A 26,106-nucleotide genomic window follows, 5' to 3' on the forward strand; every position below is an offset into this window, starting at 1 on the left:
AGATTCCAGGAGACAAGAGCACAGAGGAGATTCCAGGAGACAAGAGCACAGAGGAGATTCCAGGAGACAAGAGCACGGAGGAGATTCCAGGAGACAAGCATGGAGGAGATTCCAGGAGACAAGCATGGAGGAGATTCCAGGAGACAAGAGCACGGAGGAGATTCCAGGAGATAAGAGCACGGAGGAGATTCCAGGAGACACGAGCACAGAGGAGACTCCAGGAGACAAGAGGCATGTAGGAGATTCCAGGAGACAAGATCATGGAGGAAATTCCAGGAGACAAGAGCACGGAGGAGATCTCAGGAGACGAGAGCATGGAGGAGATTCCGGGAGACGAGAGCACGGAGGAGATCTCAGGAGACGAGAGCATGGAGGAGATTCCGGGAGACGAGAGCACGGAGGAGATCTCGGGAGACGAGAGCACGGAGGAGATTCCAGGAGATGAGAGCACGGAGGAGATTCCGGGAGATGAGAGCACGGAGGAGATTCCGGGAGACAAAAGCATGGAGGGGATTCCGGGAGACAAGAGCACGGAGGGGATTCCGGGAGACAAGAGCACGGAGGGGATTCCGGGAGACGAGAGCACGGAGGGGATTCCGGGAGACGAGAGCACGGAGGGGATTCCGGGAGATGAGAGCACGGAGGGGATTCTGGGAGACGAGAGCACAGAGGAGATTCCAGGAGACAGGCAGTTCCTCTAGGAGGGCTGGACAGGGCTGTAGAAGGTCCTTAACCTATCAGCAGGACCGGTATCTGCTCCTTTGTACAAGGAGGAACAGGATGAGCACTGCCAGAGCCCTACAAAATGACCCCCAGCAGGCCACTGGTGTGAATGTCTCTGATCAAACAATCAGAAACAGACTTCATGAGGGTGGCCTGAGGGCCTGACATCCTCTAGTGGGCCCTGTGCTCACTTCCCGGCACCATAGAGCTGGATTGGCATTGGCCATTGACACCAGAATTGGCAGGTCCACCACTGGCACCCTGTGCTTTTCACAGATGAGAGCAGGTTCCCCCTGAGCACATGTGACAGATGTGAAAGGGTCTGGAGAAGCCATGGAGAACGTTCTGCTGCCTGGAACATGGTTTAGCATGACGGTTTTGGTGAGGGGGTCAAGGATGGTCTGAGGAGGCATATCCATGGAGGGGCGCACAGACCTCTACAGGCTAGACAATGGCACCCTGACTGCCATTAGGTATCGGGATGAAATCCTTGGACCCTTTGTCAGACCCTACGCTGGTGCAGTGGTTCCTGGGTTCCTCCTGGTGCGGGGGGGGGGGGGAGGGGGGTTCTGGGTTCCTCCTGGTGCGGGGGGGTCCTGGATTCCTCCTGGTGCAGTGGGTCCTGGGTTCCTCCTGGTGCATGACAATGCCCGGCCTCATGTGGGGAGAGTATGCAGGCAGTTCCTGGAGGATGAAGGAATTGACACCACTGAGTGGCCCCCACGCTCGTCTGACCTAAATACAATAGAACACCTCTGGGATGTCATGTTTCGGTCCATCCGACGATGCCAGGTTGCACCTCAGACTGTCCAGGAGCTCAGTGATGCCCTAGTCCAGATTTGGGAGGACATACCCCAGGACACCATCCGTGGTCTCATTAGGAGCCTCCCCCAACGTTGTCAGGCATGCATACAAGCACGTGGGGGCCACACACACTACTGAGGGCCATTCTGAGTTGCTGCAATGACATTTCATAAAAACTGACTCGCCTGCTGCATCATTTTTTCACTTTGATTTTCAGGGTGTCTTTGAAGTCAGTCCTCTGTAGGTCGATCATTTTCATCAAACGATGGGGCATCCTTATGTTCCTCACACATCACCCCATCCATGTCAGTAAAGAGATCCAGCAGGAGATGTGTCCCCATTCACAACTAATATACAGTTTGTATATAATACACTCACCGGCCACTTTATTAGGCCCCCCTTGCTAGTTGGACCCCCTTTTGCCTTCATTCTACGTTGCATAGATTCCACAAGGTGTTGGAAACATTCCTCAGAGATATTGCTCCATCTTGACATGATAGCATCATGCAGTTGCTGCAGATTTGTTGGCTGCACATCCATGAACCATGAAGCACATTCTGACCCTTCCATCTGACCTCAACAAGGCATTTTCCTCCACACAACTGCCACTCACTGGAGATTTCCTCTTTTTCGGACCATTCTCTGTAAACCCTAGAGATGGTTGTGTGGAAAAACCCCAGGAGATCAACAGTTTTTGAAAAGTCAGACAAGCCTGTCTGGCACCTACAACCATGCCACATTCAAAATCACTTAAATCCCCTTTCTTCCCCATTCTGATGCTCGGTTTGAACTTCAGCAAGTCATCTTCACCACGTCTAGATGCCTAAATGCGTTGAGTTGCTGCAATGTGATTGGCTGATTATCATTTTGTGTTACCCAGCTATTGAACAGGTGTACCTAATAAAGTGGCCAGTAAGAGTATATACAGTCATGGCCGAAATTGTTGGCACCCTTGATATTTTTCCTGAAAATCAAGTATTTCACACAAAAAAGGTATTGCATTAACACATGTTTTGCTATACACATGTTTATTCCCTTTGTATGTATTGGAACAAATATAAAACAGAGGCAGAAAAGCAAATATGACATAATGTCACACAAAACCCCAAAAATGGGCTGGACAAAAGTATTGGCACCCTTAACTTAATATTTGGTTGCACACCCTTTGGAAAACATAACTGAAATCAGTCGCTTCCTATAACCATCAATAAGCTTCTGACACCTCTCACCCGGAATTTTGGACCACTCTTCCTTTGCAAACAGCTCCAGGTCTCTCTTATTGGAAGGACACCTTTTCCCAACAGCAATTTTAAGATCTCTCCACAGGTGTTCAATGGGATTTAGATCTGGGCTCATTGCTGGCCACTTCAGAACTCTCCAGCGCTTCTTTGCCATCCATTTCTGAGTGCTTTTTGACGTATGTTTGGGGTCATTGTCCTGCTGGAAGACCCAGGATCTTGGACGCAAACCCAGCTTTCTGACACTGGGCCCTACAGTGCGACCCAAAATCCTTTGGTAATCCTCAGATTTCATGATGCCTTGCACACAGTCAAGGCACCCAGTGCCAGAGGCAGCAAAACAACCCCAAAACATCATTGAACCTCCACCATATTTTACCGTAGGTACTGTGTTTTGTTCTTTGTAGGCCTCATTCCGTTTTCGGTAAACAGTAGAATGATGTGCTTTACCGAAAAGCTCTATCTTGGTCTCATCTGTCCACAAGACGTTTTCCCAGAAGGCTTTTGGCTTACTCAAGTACATTTTGGCAAACTGTAGTCTTGCTTTTTTATGTCTCTGTGTCAGCAGTGGGGTCCTCCTGGGTCTCCTGCCATAGCGTTTCATTTCATTTAAATGTCGACGGATAGTTCGCGCTGACACTGATGCTCCCTGAGCCTGCAGGACAGCTTGAATGTCTTTGGAACATGTTTGGGGCTGCTTATCCACCATCCGGACTATTCTGCGTTGCAATCTTTCATCAATTTTCCTCATCCGTCCACGACCAGGGAGATTAGCTACAGTGCCATGGGTTGCAAACTTCTTGATAATGTTGCGCACTGTGGACAAAGGCAAATCTAGTTCTCTGGAGATGGACTTGTAACCTTGAGATTGTTGATATTTTGCCACAATTTTGGTTCTCAGGTCCTCAGACAGTTCTCGTCTCCTCTTTCTGTTGTCCATGCTTAGTGTGGCACAGACAGACACACAATGCAAAGGTTAAGTGAACGTCTCTCCTTTTTATCTGCTTTCAGGTGTGATTTCTATATTGCCCACACCTGTTACTTGCCCCAGGTGAGTTTACAGGAGCATCACATGCTTGTAACATTCTTATTTATCCGCAGTTGTGAAAGGGTGCCAATACTTTTGTCCAGCCCATTTTTGGAGGTTTGTGTGACATTATGTCGAATTTGCTTTCTTTCCTCCCTTTTTTTGTTTTGTCCCAATACACACAAAGGGAATAAACATGTGTATAGCAAAACATGTGTTAATGCAATACGTTTCGTGAGAAATACATGATTTCCTGGAGAAATATCAAGGGTGCCAACAATTTCGGCCATGACTGTATATATATATATATATAAAGCAATATAATGCAGTGTAATATATTCTTTATATTGTGAAGTGCTGAGCAAACTATTGGCTCTATATAAATCCTGTATAAAATTAAAAAATTTTATTTAACAAAAAAAAATACTACAAGTTAATTAAACAATATACTATAATATTAGAAAATAACAATATTAGAATATAATATATAACATATTACTATTTAGGAAAATAATATATAATATTAATACATTTAATAAAAGATAATATAATAAAATATATAACATAATAATCCTTCTCCTCCTCCTCTGGTCTCATCCTCTTTCTCCTCCTCCTGTCATGTACCTGATGAGAGACTGAATTGACGAGGTCGGCCTCACTTGTGTCACTAATCCTGACCCCGCTGAGGTTGGAACAGAGGGAGTCTGGGGACCAGGGGGACAAGAGCGCCAGTGCTTTGCTTGCGGCTCTTGCAGATGATGGCCTTGGTAGGCAGGGTACCAGTTGGTTAGGGTACTGTGGCGATAGCCCAGGCAGGTTTGGCCGATTGCCAGATGCATGGCAGAGCCAGATATCCAGCCAGGAGACAGGACTGGAGCGGAGTTGCAGGATAGCCAGGGTCATACCAGTTGGGCAGCATGGTACCGAATCAGAGGGAGAAGCCAAAGTCAGGATCAGAGCCAAAGTCGGGAACCAGGGACAGGAGAGTACTCAAGAGTCAGAAACAAGGACCACATATAGGAACAGGCAGGACACAGGGAGGAAGCTGAAGACCAGTCAGCACTGAAACAGCACCAAGGTGCTCTTTAAATAGCCCGCCCAGCGCCGACAGGCATGCCTGGGTCCTAGTGCCTGCCCGGCGCCGTCATTGGTGACAGGTGCGCCTGGGTCCTAGTGCCTGCCCGGCGGAGTCATTGGTGACAGGTGCGCCTGGGTCCTAGTGCCTGCCTGCCTCTATGCCTTGTCGGAATCCTGCGAATGCGCAGATTCATGCGCTGCGGCGATCTTCTCGTTCCCTGATACCTCCTCTGATCTCATCCTCTTTCTCCTCCTCCTCTGATCTCCTCCTCCTCCTCCTCTGATCCATTCTCTTCTGATCTCCTCCTCCTCTGATCCATCCTCCTCCTCCTCTGATCTCCTCCTCCTCTGATCTCATCCTCTTTCCCCTCCTCCTCTGATCTCCTTCTCCTCTGATCTCCTCCTCTGATCCATTCTCCTCTAATCTCATCCTCCTCTGATCCATCTTCCTCCTCCTCTGATATCCTCCTCTGATCTCCTCCTCCTCTGATCTCATCCTCCTTCTCCTCCTTCTCTGATCCATTCTCCTTTGATCCCCCCTCCTCCTCCTCTGATCTCCTACTCCTCCTCCTCTGATCCATTCTCCTCTGATCTCCTCCTCCCCTGATCTCCTCCTCCTCTGATCTCCTCCTCCTCTGATCTCATCCTCCTTCTCCTCCTCCTCTGATCTCCTCCTCCTCTGTTCCATCCTCCTCTAATCTCCTCCTCCTCTGATCCATCCTCCTCCTCTGATCTATCCTCCTCCTCCTCTGATCCATCTTACTCCTCCTCCTCTGATCCCCTCCTCTAATCTCATCCTCCTTCTCCTCCTCCTCTGATCTCATCCTCCTTCTCCTCCTACTCTGATCTCATCCTCCTTCTCCTCCCCCTCTGATCTTCTCCTCCTCCTCTGATCTCATCCTCCTTCTCCTCCTACTCTGATCTCATCCTCCTTCTCTGGGTGTTGATCACTACCTCCAAGGACTTCTCCAGGGCTTCCATTCCACACTGAGTTCCTCTACTATGTAAGTCCCTTTATTCTTATAAATGACTGTTCTGATCAGGACATTTGTTCCTTCTCCATCCAAGCTCTCTGAGCTTTTTTTTTTTCTTTTCCTATTACTTATTGATTATTGTATGGAAGCTGATTGGTTTCCACAGATTTTTCACCGTGCAGTTTTAGTAAATCAACCCCCCCATACAATCCAATGAGAGCGCCAAACTAGACCTAAAAGATAGAATGGATGCAAAGTAGAAGCAAAAGCATTCAAAGCATTGCATGTCTAACCGGTTCACCCCGTACAAAACAACCCCCCCAGATGAGTGCGGGTCTAAAACATTTTTTATCTAGGGGTGGGGGAGGGGAGATAAACCGAGAATATCCAAGTCCTGACAGTCTATGCAGTTACAGCCATAGTGTCTTGTTGATGAAAGAGAAGTAGAGGGAGGGGAGGGGGAGGGGGAGGGGAGAGAAACATGGTGGAGTAAAAACAAGTTATTGAAGGAAAAGGAAAGGAAAATAAAGGAAAATGGAAAAGAGAAAGTAAAGGGAAAGGAAAGAGAAATGGAAGGAAAAGAAAAGAAAAGAGAAAAGAAAAAGGGAAAGGAAAAGAAAAGAAAAGAAAAAGAGAAAGGGAAAGGGAAAGGAAAGGAAAAGAGAAAGGGAAAGGAAAATAAGAAAAAGAAAAAGGAAAATAAAAGATAAATAAAAAGAAAAAGGGAAAGGAAAAGAAAAGAAAAAGGAAAAGAAAAGAAAAAGAGAAAGGGAAAGGAAAAGGAAAGAAATGAAAAAGAAAAAGTGAAAGGAAAAGAAAAGAAAAAGGGAAAGGAAAGAGAATGGAAAGGAAAAGAGATAGGAAAGAGAAAGGAAAATAAAAGAGAAAGGGAAAAGAAGAGAAAAGAAAAAGAGAAAGGGAAAAGGAGAGAAAAAGAGAAAGGGAAAGAAAAAGAAAAAGGGAAAGGAAAGGAAAGAAGAGAAAAGAAAAGGGATATCTAACTAAACAACTCAGAACCTTCTGGGCCGTGGTTTTCCCTGGGGTCCCCTACCACTCGAAATAACGGACATGCTGAACCCAGAGCTGAGCCAGGTGAGAAGCCCTATAGGGTGGGGCGGGGGTTGGTGGAGGGCAGTTCCTAGATGTCATGGGTGTTTATTCAGCGATTTCCATTCTCCTGGGGAGAGGAGGGAATGCGGTCAGTGACTGGGACATGAGAGCCTATGGGTGCTATCATGGCTCCCACAATTCTCAGCTGTTGACCACGCTCTGGCATAGGGCACCTGGAACTGCGGAACCCCATAAACGGACCGGAACACACTTTCTAAAATATTAGTGCAGCGCTAAAAAATGCATGTCATAAATTCCATAAACGCATGTGACGTAAACGCATCTGTGAGTAAAGTGCTGAAAGTGCAATATTACTAGTACTAGTTCAAGATGACATAAAATGCAATACAAGAAGTTCATCAGAGCATTCATGAATTTAATGTCTCTTGTGCAAAGATATATACCCCTGAGGATGCGTTATTACACGAAACGCGTTGGGTGGAGCCCTATTGCTGACCTCTAGCCGCTGCTACTGATGAGCGGCGGCCATTTTGGTACTTTATTCATTTATTTATTAATTTTAGTACTCCACGTGGATACGTTTTTATGTTACTTGTTATTATTACCATAAATAAAATACTACACTCTAAGCACCTTCCTGGCTCCTGTGGCTGAGCTGATTCCTCCCCAGGACCACCAGGCACCCACCCTGATGGATGGATGGATGACCCCATAGCTGTCAGCATACCGCTGCACCCCCAGATGTGCGATGTATTATAATCAATGTACATTATAATGTATGGTCTGGTGAGTGTACATCCGTCCCGAGGGGGGATTTCCTTTTACAAGTTGTTGCACAGTTATGCAGGCCATAGACGGGTCGAAAACCGTCTGTTTTAAAAAAAAAAAAAAAATGAAAAATCGGTCGTTCAATAGGCCGATGTTACCACCGATTTTCGTCCCATCTACGGCCGGCATTTAATTACTTCTGTCCAGGGGTGGACTGACAACTCATGGGGCCCCCGGGCAATACGGGATCATGGGGCCCCTGTGTCCTTGCCCAAACTCAAAAAAGCTTATGAAAAAGGTACCAGGGGCATCTCATGGGGCCCCATACTGACCCCGGGCCCTCGGGCAGTGCCCGAGTTTCCAAATGGTCAGTCCGCCCCTGTTTCTGTCCCTTGCAAAGAGCTCCGCTATTATATTTGACATGAAAAGTAATGCAGTTGCAACAATGTATCCATTTGTATCCATTTTGGATACAGATGGTTTTATTTAGATACAAATAGATACATTGTTGCAACCACAAGACTTTTCATATAAAATATGATAGCGGACTGGAAATCTTCTTTTTCTTCTTCTTCATTTTCTTCTTCATCTTCTTCTTCTTCTTCATTTTCTTCTTCTTTTTCTTCCTCTTCTATTTCTTCTTCTTCATTTTCTTCTTCTTTTTCTTCTTCTTCTATTTCTTCTTCATTTTCTTCTCCTTTTTCTTCTTCTTCTATTTCTTCTCCTTTTTCTTATTCTTCTATTTCTTTTTCCTCTTCTTGCAGGTCACGGCTCATGCACAGATTTTTCTTCGGTAAAACGATCGGCCTATTTGCCCATCGTTGCCGGGAAAATCATCCGACCTGCAAAATCGGCCGCTTTTTTTCCAACTTTACTGATAAACAAAATGTGCCAAAACCCCGAAAATGGCTGACCAATTAACCCACTAAGGGTGCAAAAAACAGCTGATTTTTTTTTCGGCCGAAAAATCGGCTGATTTTCGACCTGTCTATGGCCTGCATTACTCTTCACAGATAACTTCACTTGCCAATCACAGGCATTTCTTCAGCTGATATCTTTGCACAAGAGACATATTAAATTCACGAATGCTCTGATGAGCTTCTTGTATTGCATTTTATGCCATCTTGAACCAGTTCTAGTAATATTGCACTTTCAGCACTTTACTCACAGATGCGTTTAAGTCACATGCGTTTATGGGATTTGGCATTTATTAGCTCTGCACTGATATTGTAGAAATTGTGATTCTGGGACTGTGACCTATACCCCGAGTGCCAGCTGCTTTTAATTCATTTGGATATATATCATTTTAATATATCCTGCATTTAGCGCTCGCTCTATTATCTTTTCTACATACGTGGAGCGGAACACACTACAATCATGTATACAGAGGATAGGAGGGGGAGGGGACATTTCTCAGTATAATTGGTATGAAAGTGGCAGTAAGCCCCAACTCGAAAAGTAAAAAATCCCCTGCATGATAATGTGTTAGTCTGCGTCCCGAAGACGAAGCCTCCAGCTGTCACCGCTGCCAGGGCTTCCATCTTCACCCGGTCTTCCTTCCATGGCAAGCTCCAGCCATTTGACTGGCCAAGCCGTGATGACATCACTGCCGTGCATGCGTGGGAGTCTCATGCCATGGCACAGTGCTGTGAAGAGATGGTAAGGGTATGCCGTGCCTTCAGAGCGCATGCGTTGGCTGTCATAAAGAAGGAATATCTCCTAACCGTCCCATGATTAGGAGATATTGGATTTACCTACAGGGAAGATTTCTGATAGGCCTGCCTGGAGGTAAAAGATGCTACAGGGGGCTTCCTTCTACTCTCAGATGGAGCTCCGCCTTAACCCCTTTATGTATGGCGGAAAAAGGGTGGGGCTTACATGCCTGCATGCCGTGCAGACTGTATGTGTTGTCATGTCACTGGGCGGTCAATGTTTGTGTGCTGAGAGTATGTTCCATGCATGTGCCTACAATGTTACTTTGTATCTCTCTATCTCCCCTCTGATCGATGTTTATAAACAATGTTACTTTGTATCTCTCTATCTCCCGTCTGATCGATGTTTATAAACAATGTTACTTTGTATCTCTCCATCTCCCGTCTGATCGATGTTTATAAACAATGTTACTTTGTATCTCTCCATCTCCCGTCTGATCGATGTTTATAAACAATGTTACTTTGTATCTCTCCATCTCCCGTCTGATCGATGTTTATAAACAATGTTACTTTGTATCTCTCTATCTCCCGTCTGATCGATGTTTATAAACAATGTCACTTTGTATCTCTCTATCTCCCGTCTGATCGATGTTTATAAACAATGTCACTTTGTATCTCTCTATCTCCCGTCTGATCGATGTTTATAAACAATGTTACTTTGTATCTCTCCATCTCCCGTCTGATCGATGTTTATAAACAATGTTACTTTGTATCTCTCTATCTCCCGTCTGATCGATGTTTATAAACAATGTTACTTTGTATCTCTCCATCTCCCGTCTGATCGATGTTTATAAACAATGTTACTTTGTATCTCCATCTCCAGTCTGATCGATGTTTATAAACAATGTTACTTTGTATCTCTCCATCTCGAGTCTGATCGATGTTTATAAACAATGTTACTTTGTATCTCTCCATCTCCCCTCTGATCAATGTTTATAAACAATGTTACTTTGTATCCCTCTATCTCCCGTCTGATCGATGTTTATAAACAATGCTACTTTGTATCTCTATCTCCCGTCTGATCGATGTTTATAAACAATGTTACTTTGTGTCTCTCTATCTCCCATCTGATCGATGTTTATAAACAATGTTACTTTGTATCTCTCTATCTCCCGTCTGATGTTTATAAACAATGTTCCTTTGTATCTCTCCATCTCCCATCTGATCGATGTCTATAAACAATGTTACTTTGTATCTCTCTATCTCCCGTCTGATCGATGTTTATAAACAATGTTACTTTGTATCTCTCTATCTCCCGTCTGATCGATGTTTATAAACAATGTTATTTTGTATCTCTCTATCTCCCGTCTGATCGATGTTTATAAACAATGTTACTTTGTATTTCTCTATCTCCCGTCTGATCGATGTTTATAAACAATGTTACTTTGTATCTCTCTATCTCCCGTCTGATGTTTATAAACAATGTTACTTTGTATCTCTCCATCTCCCGTCTGATCGATGTTTATAAACAATGTTACTTTGTATCTCTCTATCTCCCGTCTGATCGATGTTTATAAACAATGTTACTTTGTATCTCTCTATCTCCCGTCTGATCGATGTTTATAAACAATGTTACTTTGTATCTCTATCTCCCGTCTGATCGATGTTTATAAACAATGTTATTTTGTATCTCTCTATCTCCCGTCTGATCGATGTTTATAAACAATGTTACTTTGTATCTCTCTATCTCCCGTCTGATCGATGTTTATAAACAATGTTACTTTGTATCTCTCCATCTCCCGTCTGATCGATGTTTATAAACAATGTTACTTTGTATCTCTCCATCCCCCGTCTGATCGATGTTTATAAACAATGTTACTTTGTATCTCTCCATCTCCCGTCTGATCGATGTTTATAAACAATGTTGCTTTGTATCTCTCCATCTCCCGTCTGATCGATGTTTATAAACAATGTTACTTTGTATCTCTCCATCTCTCGTCTGATCGATGTTTATAAACAATGTTACTTTGTATCTCTCCATCTCTCGTCTGATCGATGTTTATAAACAATGTTACTTTGTATCTCTCCATCTCCCGTCTGATCGATGTTTATAAACAATGTTACTTTGTATCTCTCCATCTCCCGTCTGATCGATGTTTATAAACAATGTTACTTTGTATCTCTCTATCTCCCGTCTGATCGATGTTTATAAACAATGTTATTTTGTAACTCTCTATCTCCCATCTGATCGATGTTTATAAACAATGTTACTTTGTATCTCTCTATCTCCCATCTGATCGATGTTTATAAACAATGTTACTTTGTATCTCTCCATCTCCCGTCTGATCGATGTTTATAAACAATGTTCCTTTGTATCTCTCTATCTCCCGTCTGATCGATGTTTATAAACAATGTTCCTTTGTATCTCTCTATCTCCCGTCTGATCGATGTTTATAAACAATGTTCCTTTGTATCTCTCTATCTCCCATCTGATCGATGTTTATAAACAATGTTCCTTTGTATCTCTCCATCTCCCATCTGATCGATGTTTATAAACAATGTTGCTTTGTATCTCTCTATCTCCCATCTGATCAATGTTTATAAACACTGTCAGACATTATGTTTTGAAAGCACTGTCTTCTACAGCTTCTCTATATACATAGCACCTTCTAGCTGTGTGTGTATTGGGGGAGGGGTCAGAGTTTCATAAGGGCGGGGCATACAACACACGTCCATTAGATCCATTCATTTTTTGGGGTGTAGGTAGCATGTCCCATGTCCATAACTGGTTGAATCATGATATAGTCCACTGACGTGCAGTATTTGGTGCCTAAGGGAGATACTACTCACCCATCTCTGATAGTCCAGCCTTTATAGTAGAGATATATTTTCCAGGACTATACATTACCAGGTCCCTGGTAGACATGGAACTATGTATAGTCCAGTTCTTGGGGCTCTCAGATACAGATATTACCCATCCATGGGGATTGTGGTTAACAGATGTTACCCAGTCGTTAATATATAAAGATATGGGTATTGCCCAGTCCATGGTCCTCCATTTACAAAGATGTTGTCCAGTCCTTAGTGCCTTCACATTTGTGTAATGCCCAGTCAATGATTGTCCAAGTTCATAGACAATGCCAAGCCCATAGTGTCCACAGACGTGTGTGTTGCCCAACCTTTGGTCCTCTGTTGTCATAGACCTTGGCCAGTCCTTGGTGCCTTCACATATGTGTATCTCCCATTTTATAACTGTCCAGGGTCATAGACATTGCCCAGTCATTGGTGCCCATTGACATGAGTATTGCCCAACCTTCAGCTCTCAATTGTCATAGACCTTGGCCAGTCCTTGGTGCCTTCACATATGTGTATTTCCCATTTTATAACTGTCCAGGGTCATAGACATTGCCCAGTCTTTGGTGTATTGTCCAGCCTTTGGTCCTCTGTTGCCATAGACATTGCCCAGTCATTGGTGCCCATTGACATGTGTATTGCCCAACCTTCGGCCCTCAATTGTCTTAGACCTTGGCCAGTCCTTGGTGCCTTCATATATGTGTATTTCCCATTTTATAACTGTCCAGGGTCATAGACTTTTCCCAGTCTTTGGTGTAATATCCAGCCTTTGGTCCTCTGTTGTCATAGACCTTGGCCAGTCCTTGGTGCCTTCACATATGTGTATTTCCAATTTTATAGCTGTCCAGGGTCATAGACATTGAACATTTATTTGTTTCCACATACATGTGTATTGCCCAACCTTTGGCCCTCAATTGTCATAGACCTTGGCCAGTCCTTGGTGCCTTCACATATGTGTATTTCCCATTTTATAACTGTCCAGGGTCATAGACTTTGCCCAGTCTTTGGTGTCCACAGATGTTTGTATTGTCCAGCCTTTGGTCCTCTGTTGTCATAGACCTTGGCCAGTCCTTGGTGCCTTCACATATGTGTATTTCCAATCTTATAGCTGTCCAGGGTCATAGACTTTGCCCAGTCATTGGTGTCTACAGACGTGTATTGGTCAGTCCCTCTTTTCTTCAGTCCCATGTTTTGTGAAGAAGATAGTCTACTTGTTTTTCATCTTTTAAGATTTCAATGGCAATATGATTTTTTTTTTTTCAGAAACAGCTACAATGCAGAATAAATCCTGCCAGGATCCTCCCCCTGATTACAATGCCATCACAGCCACCGCCCCTCCTGTGACCTACCCAATCTCCTCATACACTCCAGAAAGTGCACTGGTTAAAGGTGTCCCTTCAGAACTCCAAAGTCTACTGCAGGTGAGACCATTCCTCATTCCGTGTATATTCATCCATTATTAGGTGCCTGCTCCTTCCATGCTGCATGTTCTTTCTGTGTAAGCAGAACATATAAGCAACAAATAAAAACACAATATTTCTAGAGTATACATTGTTCTACCATAACATTATGACCACCCACCAAATATTGAGTCGGTCCGACTTTTGCCACTAAAACAGTCCCAACCCATCAAGGCATTGTCTAGATAAAGGATCTCACTGCCTCCACCGACTTGTCTTCTTCCCATAGTGCATCCTGGTGCTATCTCCTCCCCTGGTAAGTGACGCACACACACCCGGCCATCCACATGATGTAAAAGACAGTGTAGGGACTTTGGGCTGTGGACACGGGTCAGCATGGGGAGCCTCAGACGACACAACAACTACAATGCTCTGTGTGTTCTTGCAGATTCTATTAGAATCAGCATGATCTTTTTCATCTATTGGATTGGACTACACAGGCCAGCCTCCACCCTCCTTTTCCTCCATCAATGAGTCTTGGCCACCCATGACCCACTCACAAATTTTGCTTTCTAGGACCATGTTTGGTTGGTTCTAACAAATACAGACCGTGAACATCCCACAAGACCTGCAATTTTGGAGTTGCTCTGGCCCAGTCGTCTAGAGATTACAATTTGTCCCTTGTCAAGGTCCCTCAAATCCTTATGCTTGCCCAAGGAGAAGGGGTTCTGGTAATGAAAGTGAGTACTGCTCCAGGCAGGGAAGTGTCATGTCACCAACTAAACCACCCCTTCCCCTACTCCCAACCACCAATAGCAATCCAAACAATCCATCAAAGGGATATGTAGGCAGGCAGTAATGATGGGTAATAAGTAAGGCATGTGAGGCCAGGGTCATGGGTCTACTCAAGCCACATCTCCTGAGGCAGCTTAAACCGTAGACATAACCAGGGGTGGACTGACAACTCATGGGGCCCCCCGGGCAATAGGGGATCATGGGGCCCCTGTGTCCTTGCCCAAACTCAAAAAAGCCTATGAAAAAGGTACCAGGGGCATCTCATGGGGCCCCCTACTAACCCCGGGCCCTCGGGCAGTGCCTGAGTTTCCAAATGGTCAGTCCACCCCTGGACATAACTAATTTATGCTCATCCATAGTTTCATAGTGTATCCAGATTTCCCAGGTCTTGGTGAAGGATGACATTCTGTCCTGGGCTGTCAGTATCAGCTCCTTCAATCTGTGTAAACAGATGAACCATTATTTTATACTAGAAGGTGAAGTGTCCAGCCACCAAAAAGGAATGCACAACTGTGCTGCCTTGGTCTAATGCAGTGTTTCTCAACTCCAGTCCTCATGGACCCCCAACAAGTCATGTTTTCAGGATTTCCCTCAGATGAAACAGCTGTGGTAATTACTAAGGCAGTGAAACTGATCAAATCACCTGTTCAAAATAATGGAAATCCTGAAAACATGACCTGTTGGGGGTCCATGAGGACTGGAGTTGAGAAACACTGGTCTAATGTATGTAACCGCATGATCTTCTGTACTGTGCAAAGGAACATTCTAAGCCTGGTGCATGGTCACAAGCCTGATGAAGGGGTCCTGCGAGACTCCAAAACGTTGCCTTGCTGCAACTATGTGATTGTTCAGTAAAACTTTTGGACCTATACTGGTGATCCTCGGTGTGCTGGTGACATTCTCCCTAACCATTTTCTAGTGGACACCTCTACGCAGTGCTGGGACAAGGTCATCCAGAGCCCAGGGTAAAGATGCCAAACTGCGCCCCCCATTCACAATGTCGAACATTAGGGGATCCTATGCCCAGCAGTCACTCGTTTTTCAAAATTACTACTCCTATCAGCCTTGCAACAACAGAAAGGGCCCCCATCCCTACAGTATACCATTGTGCCCAGGGCAGCCATCTCTCCTGCCCATCCCTTGTCCCGGCCCTGCCTCCACGTCATCCATGGCTTGATCTGTTTTCTCCAGTATGTCCTACTCACCTTCTCATTCTGCATCTCTTATTTATCATTCCCCAGTTATCATCTTTCCATCCAATGTTATCTCTTTGTTCTCTTAGTTCTTTGCTCCTTTCTTCACCCTCCGTCTCTGTGTTCTCTCATTGGTCGCCCTCTAGAAGAATAGAGCATTAACTCTTCTGTTTTCTTTTCAGATGAACCAGATCTCCATGCAAGAGAAATGTAAGAATCCCACCAATTTCTCTTTTCCAATAAAGATGAGGGCCATTGTAGCGCTCATCCCCAGGCAAATATTGTTTTTCATATTAGGAGAGTATGTGTAATAAAATTAGAGACTCTCATCCCCACATTTCCTGCCCAGGGGACCGGAGACCTCCACCGGCCCTTTGTGCAGCAGGGTAACTGCATCCCTAAATACCACCCTGTAGTTTTAGCCCGATTAGCAGTGTTGTAGTCATTTCAGAGCTTTCTCCGTTATTAGCATTAAGTGATCTTTTGCCCACTGGTACCAGCTCCACCCACCGAATACCTCCTATGTCTTTGTTTTAAGCTCAGCATCTAGTCTCAGTGGATGAGTACAAAGCTTGGACGTCACTGTCCAGGTTACTACCCGGCAACAAGTCTGCCCATAGCCCATCTGCACATGCCATGTATGGTCTGAAGGGTCATGGAACATGAAGTTCTGCAGCACACCCTAATTTCACAAGGAGTTAATGTGGGGAGCACCGCAGACCCTTCCTCCAGGTTGCCTGAGTTCTTGGCATGTGACTAGTGATGTCATTGTCCATAGAAAAAACAAGGATGGGGAAAAGGGTGAGGAGCTAGAAGACATGGAGAGTCTGGAGATGACCTTTATTATGGAGAAACAAGACACTTCCCCATGCCTACCAAGCCAGAAAACTGTGAGGAGACCTGCAGGGTAATGGGAATGGGATAGTGAGATTGTATAGCAGCTCACATCTGACCAGGACTAAGGACTACAAGGAGACTTACAGAGTAATGGAATCTCAAGTCTCACCAAGACAAGGAGAATTGCCCAGTAATGGGGCTGGGATAATGAGGTTGTGTATGATATCATATCTTTGGCCTTTGGATAATGTTTCTGTCTCTAGTCAAGTGAACTCTCCTGGTGTGAATCCTTTAAAATCCCCAACCATGCACCAGGTCCAATCTCTGTCCTTACCTGTACCTTCCCCAGGTTGGACATCTTCTATTAAGCCTCCAATGCAAAGTCTAGGAATAAATCCAAACAAACCAGCACAAACCTCCACTTGGCATCACATCACCAGCGATGATGGGGAATATGGAAACTGGAGGTTCCCCTCCACCAGTCAGCCAATCAGTACCAATAAAACACCCTGGAAGTCTTCCCTCCAACACTAACTTTACAATGGAATCTGAGCCCACCCTCTCCCAGAATTCTTTCTTCATTATGATGTCTAAGATGTCAAAGTTTGCTGTGCCCAGGTTTGCACAACGATTCCCCTCCTGCCCACTCACACAACATTTTGTCTATAAATACCATGCCAGGGATGGGCATGAACTCCCAGAATCCTTTGAAGATGCCAGGACTTCACAGCAGTGTTTCCATGCAACACTAAATCCCATGGGCAGGACGTAACCTCTCTTGCACAGGGGCAAGATGCCCTCTCTAAACACCATGTAACCCAATGTACTGCCTCACGGGGGTACTATGGGCAGGGGGTTGATGCCACACAATGCTATATCTCACCAGGATGTAGAACTACTTGGAGACTTGCATACAGTAATAATGTGGTTGGGATAGTGAGGTTGTATAGGATCTCTTGTCTCACCAAGACAGAGACCTACCCGAAAACTTGCATAGTAATGGAGTTTGGATAGTGAGGTTGTATGAGGTATATCCCACCAGGACAGAAACCTACCAGGAGACTTACATAGTATTGGGGTTAGTATGGTGATTTTGTATAGGATCTTACATCTCACCTGGACAGAGACCTACCAGGAAACTTGCATAGAAATAGGGTTGGGTTAGTGAGGTTGTATGAGGTACATCCCGCCAGGACAGAGACCTACCAGGAGACTTACATAGTATTGGAGTTAAGATGGTGATTTTGTATAGGATCTCACATCTCACCAGGACAGAGGCCTACCAGGAAACTTGCATAGTAATAGGGTTGGGTTAGTGAGGTTGTATGAGGTACATCCCGCCAGGACAGAGACCTACCAGGAGACTTACATAGTATTGGAGTTAAGATGGTGATTTTGTATAGGATCTCACATCTCACCTGGACAGAGACCTACCAGGAAACTTGCATAGTAATAGGGTTGGGTTAGTGAGGTTGTATGAGGTACATCCCGCCAGGACAGAGACCTACCAGGAGACTTACATAGTATTGGAGTTAAGATGGTGATTTTGTATAGGATCTTACATCTCACCTGGACAGAGACCTACCAGGAAACTTGCATAGTATTGGGGTTAGTATGGTGATTTTGTATAGGATCTCACATCTCACCAGGACAGAGACCTACCAGGACACTTGCAGTGCAATGGGGTTGGGATAGTGAGGCTGTATGAGATATATCCCATCAGTACTGAGACCTACCAGAAGATTTGAAAAGTAATGCAGTTGGCACCAAGATATTGTATGAGAGCTCATATCTGATCAGTGCAGAGACCTAACAGGAAAACTGCAGAGTAATGAGGTTTGGATACTGAGGTTGTATAAGAAATATATCTTACCAGGATATAAGGTTACTAGGAGACTTGAGGAGTAATTAAGTTAGGATAGTGAGGTCATAGAAGGTCTCACATTTCATAAGTGTGTATAAAGAACTACCAACTGACTTTCAGAGTAATTGGGATGGGATGGTGAGGTTGTGTAGAATATCTCACCAGGACAGATAACTGCCAAGAAACGTGAGAATAGTGATGTTGGGAGAGTGACTTTAAATAATATCTCATGCCTCACCAGGACAATGAACTACCAGGAGACCTGCATAGTAATGGGATTGGGATAGCAAGGTTGTGTAGGATCTCATGTCTCACTAGGACAGATAACTACAAGGAGAGTTGCAGAGGTAGGGGACTGGGATAGTGAGGTTTTAAAGGATTACATAACCCTGCAGAACACAGAGATCTACTAGGAGACTTGCAGAGTAAGATGGTTTGGATAGTGAAGTTTTATAGGAAATATATTTCACCAGGACAGAAGACACCCAGGAGACATAAGGAGTAATTATGCTGGGATAGTGAGGTCATATAACATCTCATATCCCACCAGGACAGAGAATTACCAATAGACTTGGTTGTATAGGATCTCAAGTCTCACCAGGACAGAGGACTACCAGGAGACTTGCATAATAACTGGGTTGGCATAGTGAGGTTGTGTAGGATCTCATGTCTCACCAAGATGTAAAACTACCAGCAGACCTGCATAGTAATGACATTGGGATGGTGAAGTTGTATAGCATCCCATGTCTCACTAGGACAGAGAACTACTAGGAGACTTTCATATTTATGACACCGGGATAGTGAAGTTATAGAGGATGTCATGTCTCACCAACACAGAGAACTACCAGGAGCCTTGAAGAGTATAGAGGTTGGGGTAGTGAGGTCATAGAAGATCTCACATCCTACCAGGACAGAGAGCTACCAATAGACTTTCAGAACAACGTGGTAGGATTGTGAGGTTGTGAAGGATCTCATGTCTCACCGGGAAAGAGATCTACCAGGAGACTTACAAAGTAATAGAGCTGGGATAGTGAGGTTGGGTGAGATATCTCACCAGGACAAAGAACTGCAAGGATACCTGAATAATATTAGGGATGGAATAGCACAGTGTTGTAGGATCTCATGTCTCCCCAGGACAGAGGACTACAGGAGACTTGCATAGTTATGGGTTAGGATAGTGAGGTTGTGTAGTATGTCGTGTATGACCAGGACAGACCTACCAGGAGACATGCAGAATAATGATGTTGGGCAAGTGAGGTCATAAAAGATCTCAAATCCCACCAGGACAGAGAACTACCAATAGACTTGGTTGTATAGGATCTCATGTCTCACCAGGACAGAGGACTACCAATAGACTTGGTTGTATAGGATCTCATGTCTCACCAGGACAGAGAACTACCAATAGACTTGGTTGTATAGGATCTCAAGTCTCACCAGGACAGAGGACTACCAGGAGACTTGCATAATAACTGGGTTGGCATAGTGAGGTTGTGTAGGATCTCATGTCTCACCAAGATGTAAAACTACCAGCAGACCTGCATAGTAATGACATTGGGATGGTGAAGTTGTATAGCATCCCATGTCTCACTAGGACAGAGAACTACTAGGAGACTTTCATATTTATGACACCGGGATAGTGAAGTTATATAGGATATCATGTCTCAGCAACACAGAGAACTACTAGTAGCCTTGAAGAGTATAGAGGTTGGGGTAGTGAGGTCATAGAAGATCTCACATCCTACCAGGACAGAGAGCTACCAATAGACTTTCAGAACAACGTGGTAGGATTGTGAGGTTGTGAAGGATCTCATGTCTCACCGGGAAAGAGATCTACCAGGAGACTTACAAAGTAATAGAGCTGGGATAGTGAGGTTGGGTGAGATATCTCACCAGGACAAAGAACTGCAAGGATACCTGAATAATATTAGGGATGGAATAGCACAGTGTTGTAGGATCTCATGTCTCCCCAGGACAGAGGACTGCAGGAGACTTGCATAGTTATGTGTTAGGATAGTGAGGTTAAGTAGTATGTCGTGTATGACCAGGACAGACCTACCAGGAGACATGCAGAATAATGATGTTGGGCAAGTGAGGTCATAAAAGATCTCAAATCCCACCAGGACAGAGAACTACCAATAGACTTGGTTGTATAGGATCTCATGTCTCACCAGGACAGAGAACTACCAATAGACTTGGTTGTACAGGATCTCATGTCTCACCAGGACAGAGAACTACCAATAGACTTGGTTGTACAGGATCTAAAGTCTCACCAGGACAGAGGACTACCAATAGACTTGGTTGTATAGGATCTCATGTCTCACCAGGACAGAGAACTACCAATAGACTTGGTTGTACAGGATCTAAAGTCTCACCAGGACAGAGGACTACCAATAGACTTGGTTGTACAGGATCTCATGTCTCACCAGGACAGAGAACTACCAATAGACTTGGTTGTATAGGATCTCATGTCTCACCAGGACAGAGAACTACCAATAGACTTGGTTGTACAGGATCTAAAGTCTCACCAGGACAGAGGACTACCAATAGACTTGGTTGTATAGGATCTCATGTCTCACCAGGACAGAGAACTACCAATAGACTTGGTTGTACAGGATCTAAAGTCTCACCAGGACAGAGGACTACCAGGAGACTTGCATAGTAATGGGTTGGCATAGTGAGGTTGTATAAGATATATCTCAGCAGGAGATATGTAGGAGGCCCTATGTTCAGGTGTGATTGTGTCATAGATGTAGTAGATCCATACTGCATGTTTTTTTTATCTTACCTATAGCTACGAGTTATAGACATGCTTTCTTATCCAAAAACAAAATTTGTAAAATGTTTACACTCTCACATCTTCCATTGAATTTTACAAAATGTCCAATAGACTCTCAGGAACTAGTTCTGGCCAGCTCAATAATTATATATAAAAAAAATGTGTATGCATTCCTGAATGCAGATAATACAACTGAATATTAACATTTGTAGGTGATAACACCAGAGATTGGTGATCTGGGAAATATCTGATTGCCCCATGGGGGGGGGGGGAAGGGTGGTCAAGAAGAAAGGTATCCCTTTGTGGAGCAGATTGATCATGCTTCATATTTGTATATGGATGTTTTGACTTTATTTATTCATTTTTTTAATTCAATGAGCTAGATAGATTTTTGTCTTTTTTAAATCTGACTATGTAACTTTTACCTTTGCAAAGTTAAAGTGTACCCCACCCCAAAAAAAAAAAAATTGTAATGTATCCAGTTTACTTATGTGTATTTTAGGCTTTTTTGTCTTTATTGTCACCTGATGATCCTGCCAGTAACATATTTTCCTGGTCTCAGTTCTGGACAAATGATCACTTTGACTTGAAAGTTTTTCTCAATACCAAGCTCACGTTTTTAAGTCCTTGAATGGCAGGACTTTTATAAATGTATTGTTGTGCGCGGTTGTGGGGCATTTGCGGCTTGGCGCCATTCACTTGAATGGGTTGCATTGCACAGCCGCCCCACTGAGCACACCAAGGGGTATCATTCCTGCCAGGGCCCTGGGGCATTTGCACACCCCCTGCCGCTGCCTTTCCAGCCAAAGGAGAAGCTGTTCTGTAGCGGTAAAACCGCGGCTCAACCATAGGGTTTTACTGTCCCCCAACCGCAAGTGTGAAGGCTCGTTTCAGATCTGTGCCTGCCTGCTTGTGAATGTTCCTAGGAGGACAACCCATTCATTTCAATTGGCTGCCTTACCCACAAGGAACACGAGAAAAAAATTAATGGCACCCCTAACCTTTGCTTAGGTGTAGTCATTCCTCTGTGGGTCAGGAATTCTGCACATTCCCCACCCACAGAGATGTGAACCTAGGCTGACCCAAGTTGTATCCATGTACAGTCATGGCCAAAAATATTGCCCCCCCCCCCCCCCTGCATTTCTGTCAGTTAACGCACCACTTCGCCCAGACAATTGTTGCAATGACAAATGTTTCGGCATTCTCATATTTATTTCTTGTGTTTGTATTGGTATGACGCAAAAAAGTGAAGAAACAAAAAGCCAAATCTGACCCATTCCACACAAAACCCCAAAAATGGACTGGACAAAATTATTGGCACCCTCCATGTAATATTTGGTAGCACACCCCTTGGAAAGAATAACTGAAATCATTGGCTTCCTGTCACCATCAATGAGTTTCTTCCACCACTCTATTGGAATTTTGGATCGCTCTTCTTCCTCCAACTGCTCCGGGTCTCTGAGATTGGAAGGGTTCCTTTCCCCAACTGATGTTCTGAGATCTCTCCACAGGAGCTCTATGGGATGGAGATCTGGACTCATTGCTGGCCAGTTCAGTCCTCTCCAGCGCTTTGTCTGAAACCATTTCTGAGGGTTTTGTGACGTGTGCTTTGGGGTCATTGTCCTGCTGGAAGACCCATGACCTCTGACTCTGGAGACCCAACTTTTTGACACCGGGACCTACATTGCACCCCAGAATTCTTTGGTGGTCTTCAGATTTCATAATGCCATGTACACGGTCAAGACATCCAATGCCTGAAGCAGCAAAGCAACCCCAAACCATCTGTGATCCCCCCCACCATGTGTGACTGGAGGGACTGTGACCCCCCACCACGTGTGACTGGAGGGACTGTGACCCCCCACCACGTGTGACTGGAGGGACTGTGACCCCCCCACTATGTGTGACTGGAGGGACTGGATTCTTTTTCTTAATGACCTCTTTGCTTTTTCTGAAACCAGTAGAATGATGGGCTTTACCAAAAAGATGCCATTTTGTTTCGTCTGTCCCCAGCACATTCTTCCAGAAGGGTTTGGCTTCCTCAGGTAAGTTTTGGCAATCTGGCTTTTTTTATGTTTCTGTGTCAGCAGTGGGGTCCTCCTGGGTCTCCCACAATATTTCTGTGTCAGCGGTGGGGTCCTCCTGGGTCTCCTACCATATTTCTGTGTCAGCAGTGGGGTCCTCCTGGGTCTCCTACCATATTTCTGTGTCAGCTGTGGTGTCCTCCTGGGTCTCCTACCATATTTCTGTGTCAGCGGTGGGGTCCTCCTGGGTCTCCCACCATATTTCTGTGTCAGCGGTGGGGTCCTCCTGGGTCTCCTACCATATTTCTGTGTCAGCAGTGGGGTCCTCCTGGGTCTCCTACCATATTTCTGTGTCAGCTGTGGTGTCCTCCTGGGTCTCCTACCATATTTCTGTGTCAGCGGTGGGGTCCTCCTGGGTCTCCTACCATATTTCTGTGTCAGCGGTGGGGTCCTCCTGGGTCTCCCACCATATTTCTCTGTCAGCGGTGGGGTCCTCCTGGGTCTCCCACCATATTTCTGTGTCAGCGGTGGGGTCTTCCTGGGTCTCCCACCATATTTCTGTGTCAGCAGTGGGGTCCTCCTGGGTCTCCCACCATATTTCTCTGTCAGCAGTGGGGTCCTCCTGGGTCTCCCACCATATTTCTCTGTCAGCAGTGGGGTCCTCCTGGGTCTCCTACCATATTTTTCTGTCTGCAGTGGGGTCCTCCTGGGTCTCCCACCATATTTCTATGTCAGCAGTGGGGTTCTCCTGGGTCTCCCACCATATTTCTGTGTCAGCAGTGGGGTCCTCCTGGGTCTCCCACCATATTTCTGTGTCAGCAGTGAGGTCCTCCTGGGTCTCCCACCATATTTCTGTGTCAACATAGAAGTCCTCCTGGGTCTCCCACCATATTTCTGTGTCAGCATTGGGGTCCTTCTGGGTCTCCCATCATATTTCTGTGTCAGCAGTGGGGTCCTCCTGGGTCTCCCATTATATTAATGTGTCAGCAGTGGGGTCCTCCTGGGTCTCCCACCATATTTCTGTGTCAGCGGTGGGGTCCTCCTGAGTCTTCTCCCATATTTCTGTGTCAGCGGTGGGGTCCTCCTGGGTCTCCTACCATATTTCTGTGTCAGCAGTAGGGTCCTCCTGGGTCTCCCACCATATTTCTATGTCAGCTGTGGGGTCCTCCTGGGTCTCCCACCATATTTCTGTGTCAGCAGTGGGGTCCTCCTGGATCTCCTCCCATATTTCTGTGTCAGCAGTGGGGTCCTCCTGGGTCTCCTTCCATATTTCTGTGTCAGCGGTGGGGTCCACCTGGGTCTCCCTCCATATTTCTGTGTCAGCAGTGGGGTCCTCCTGGGTCTCCTCCCATAGCGTCCCTTTTCATTCAGATGGTGATGTATAGTGTGAGCCAACACAGTTGTACCCGGTGCCTGAAGGTCAGCTTGGATTTGTCTGGAAGTTGATGGAGGTTCTTTAGGCACCATTCCAACAATCCTTTGTTGTAATCTTTGATCAATTTTTCTCTTTTGTCCACGTCCAGGGAGATTACCTACAGTGCCATGGGTTGTAAACGTCCTTACAATGTTGTGCACAGTGGACACAGGAACATGAAGATCTCTGCAGATGGACTTGTAACCTTGAGATTGTCCATGCTTTCCCACCATTTATGTTCTCCAATCCTCAGACAATTTGCTGCTCTTCCTCCTCCATGTTCCATGTGGCACACAGAGACACCCAACAGAAAGGTGGAGGCCATTTGTCACCATTGTCCCCGGTTGTCGGTGGGATTTCTATATGTCAGCACCTGGTCATGGATACGGGGGAGTTTAATGACAAATTACAGGAGCGTCACAAACTTGGAATGCAATTATTTCTTACAATTTTGAGGAGGTGCCAATAATTTTGTCCATTTTTGGGGTTTTGTGTGGAATGTGTCAGATTTGGCTTTTTGTTTTTCCACTTTTTTGTGTCACCGATACAAACAAAAGAAAGAAACACGAGAATGCCGAAACATTGGTCATGGCAGCAATGTTCTGGGCGAAGTGGTGCGGTATCTGACAGAAATGCAGGTATGAGAATATTTTTGTCGTGACTGTATGTGGCAGTGCAGTGATGGTCTTTAGTCTACGTTTTGCGCTTGGTATGCCCCTTGTGCACCCCCAGCACTGTGACCAGTCACCGAGTGATATTCGTAAGCCCATTAGATGGGTGTAAGAGGGGCTCTGTGATTAACACCAAAGCACAAGTCCCTGCCTTGCTCCTGGCCTTGATAGAACACTAACCCTCCACCTGAGGCTATACCCTCCACCATATTGTGCCCCACTCCATGCCAGAGGCCCCCGCATGACATTTCCGACCCATGACCTTTATATTCCCAAAGGAAGGAATGTCCACCCATTAATGCTCCACTTTACTGGTGGTACTTAGAAAATGGCACAAAACAGTCACATCACATCAGCATGCATTCCGGAGTCACCTGGCAGTATATTTCCAATCACATTTAGTGGACAGGCCACAGCAGTCACATGTGAAAGCATATGCAGCACTTTTAGCAGTCATCTTCCCTCGGACAATCTCTTCCTCTGTTTATTCGGGAGCACCACAGTGTTGGGACTTGTCTTCCTGTATAGTGTATCCGCAGCATTCTGCTCCAGTCAAACCGAGATTCCCAAGATGAGGCACCCTGCTCTGTCAGCCTAGGTCAGGGGTAGGCAACCTGTGGCTCTCCAGCTGTTGTGGAACTACATTTCCCATGAGGCATTGTAACATTACAAAACTGACAGTTATAGCTATGACTTGCAGAGGCATGATGGAACTTGTAGTCCTTCAACAGCTGGAGAGCCGCAGGTTGCCTACCCCTGGCCTAGGTGAACAAGCCTCCTGCAATAGTATACCTGTCTCTCCTTTCAGGTCCCACTCCATAGCTCTACCCAGCTGGGTACGCTCTCTGCAGTTACTCTGCGGGTCCCAGAGTCATTAGTACTCGCTCAGAGGGCTCTGATGTGCCCATTAGGCTTTAGGCATCCGGCTCACAACTTCCTGTTAGAGAC

The 26,106-nt window shown here is 45.3% G+C and overlaps 1 long non-coding RNA gene across 1 annotated transcript; it reads left to right on the top strand.

The window, feature by feature from the left end:
* The first annotated feature begins 5,720 nt into the window (after positions 1 to 5,720).
* On the top strand, positions 5,721 to 23,321 carry LOC149432663 (uncharacterized). Its single transcript, XR_016308981.1, has 3 exons — positions 5,721 to 5,873; positions 13,451 to 13,608; positions 15,758 to 23,321. It is a non-coding gene; the product is annotated as an uncharacterized LOC149432663 (long non-coding RNA).
* Positions 23,322 to 26,106: the final 2,785 nt, after the last annotated feature.

Source organism: Staurois parvus, unplaced genomic scaffold (assembly GCF_062004578.1).
Source record: "Staurois parvus isolate SC_StPar_1 unplaced genomic scaffold, SC_StPar_1.0 ptg002117l, whole genome shotgun sequence".
NCBI lineage: Eukaryota > Metazoa > Chordata > Amphibia > Anura > Ranidae > Staurois > Staurois parvus.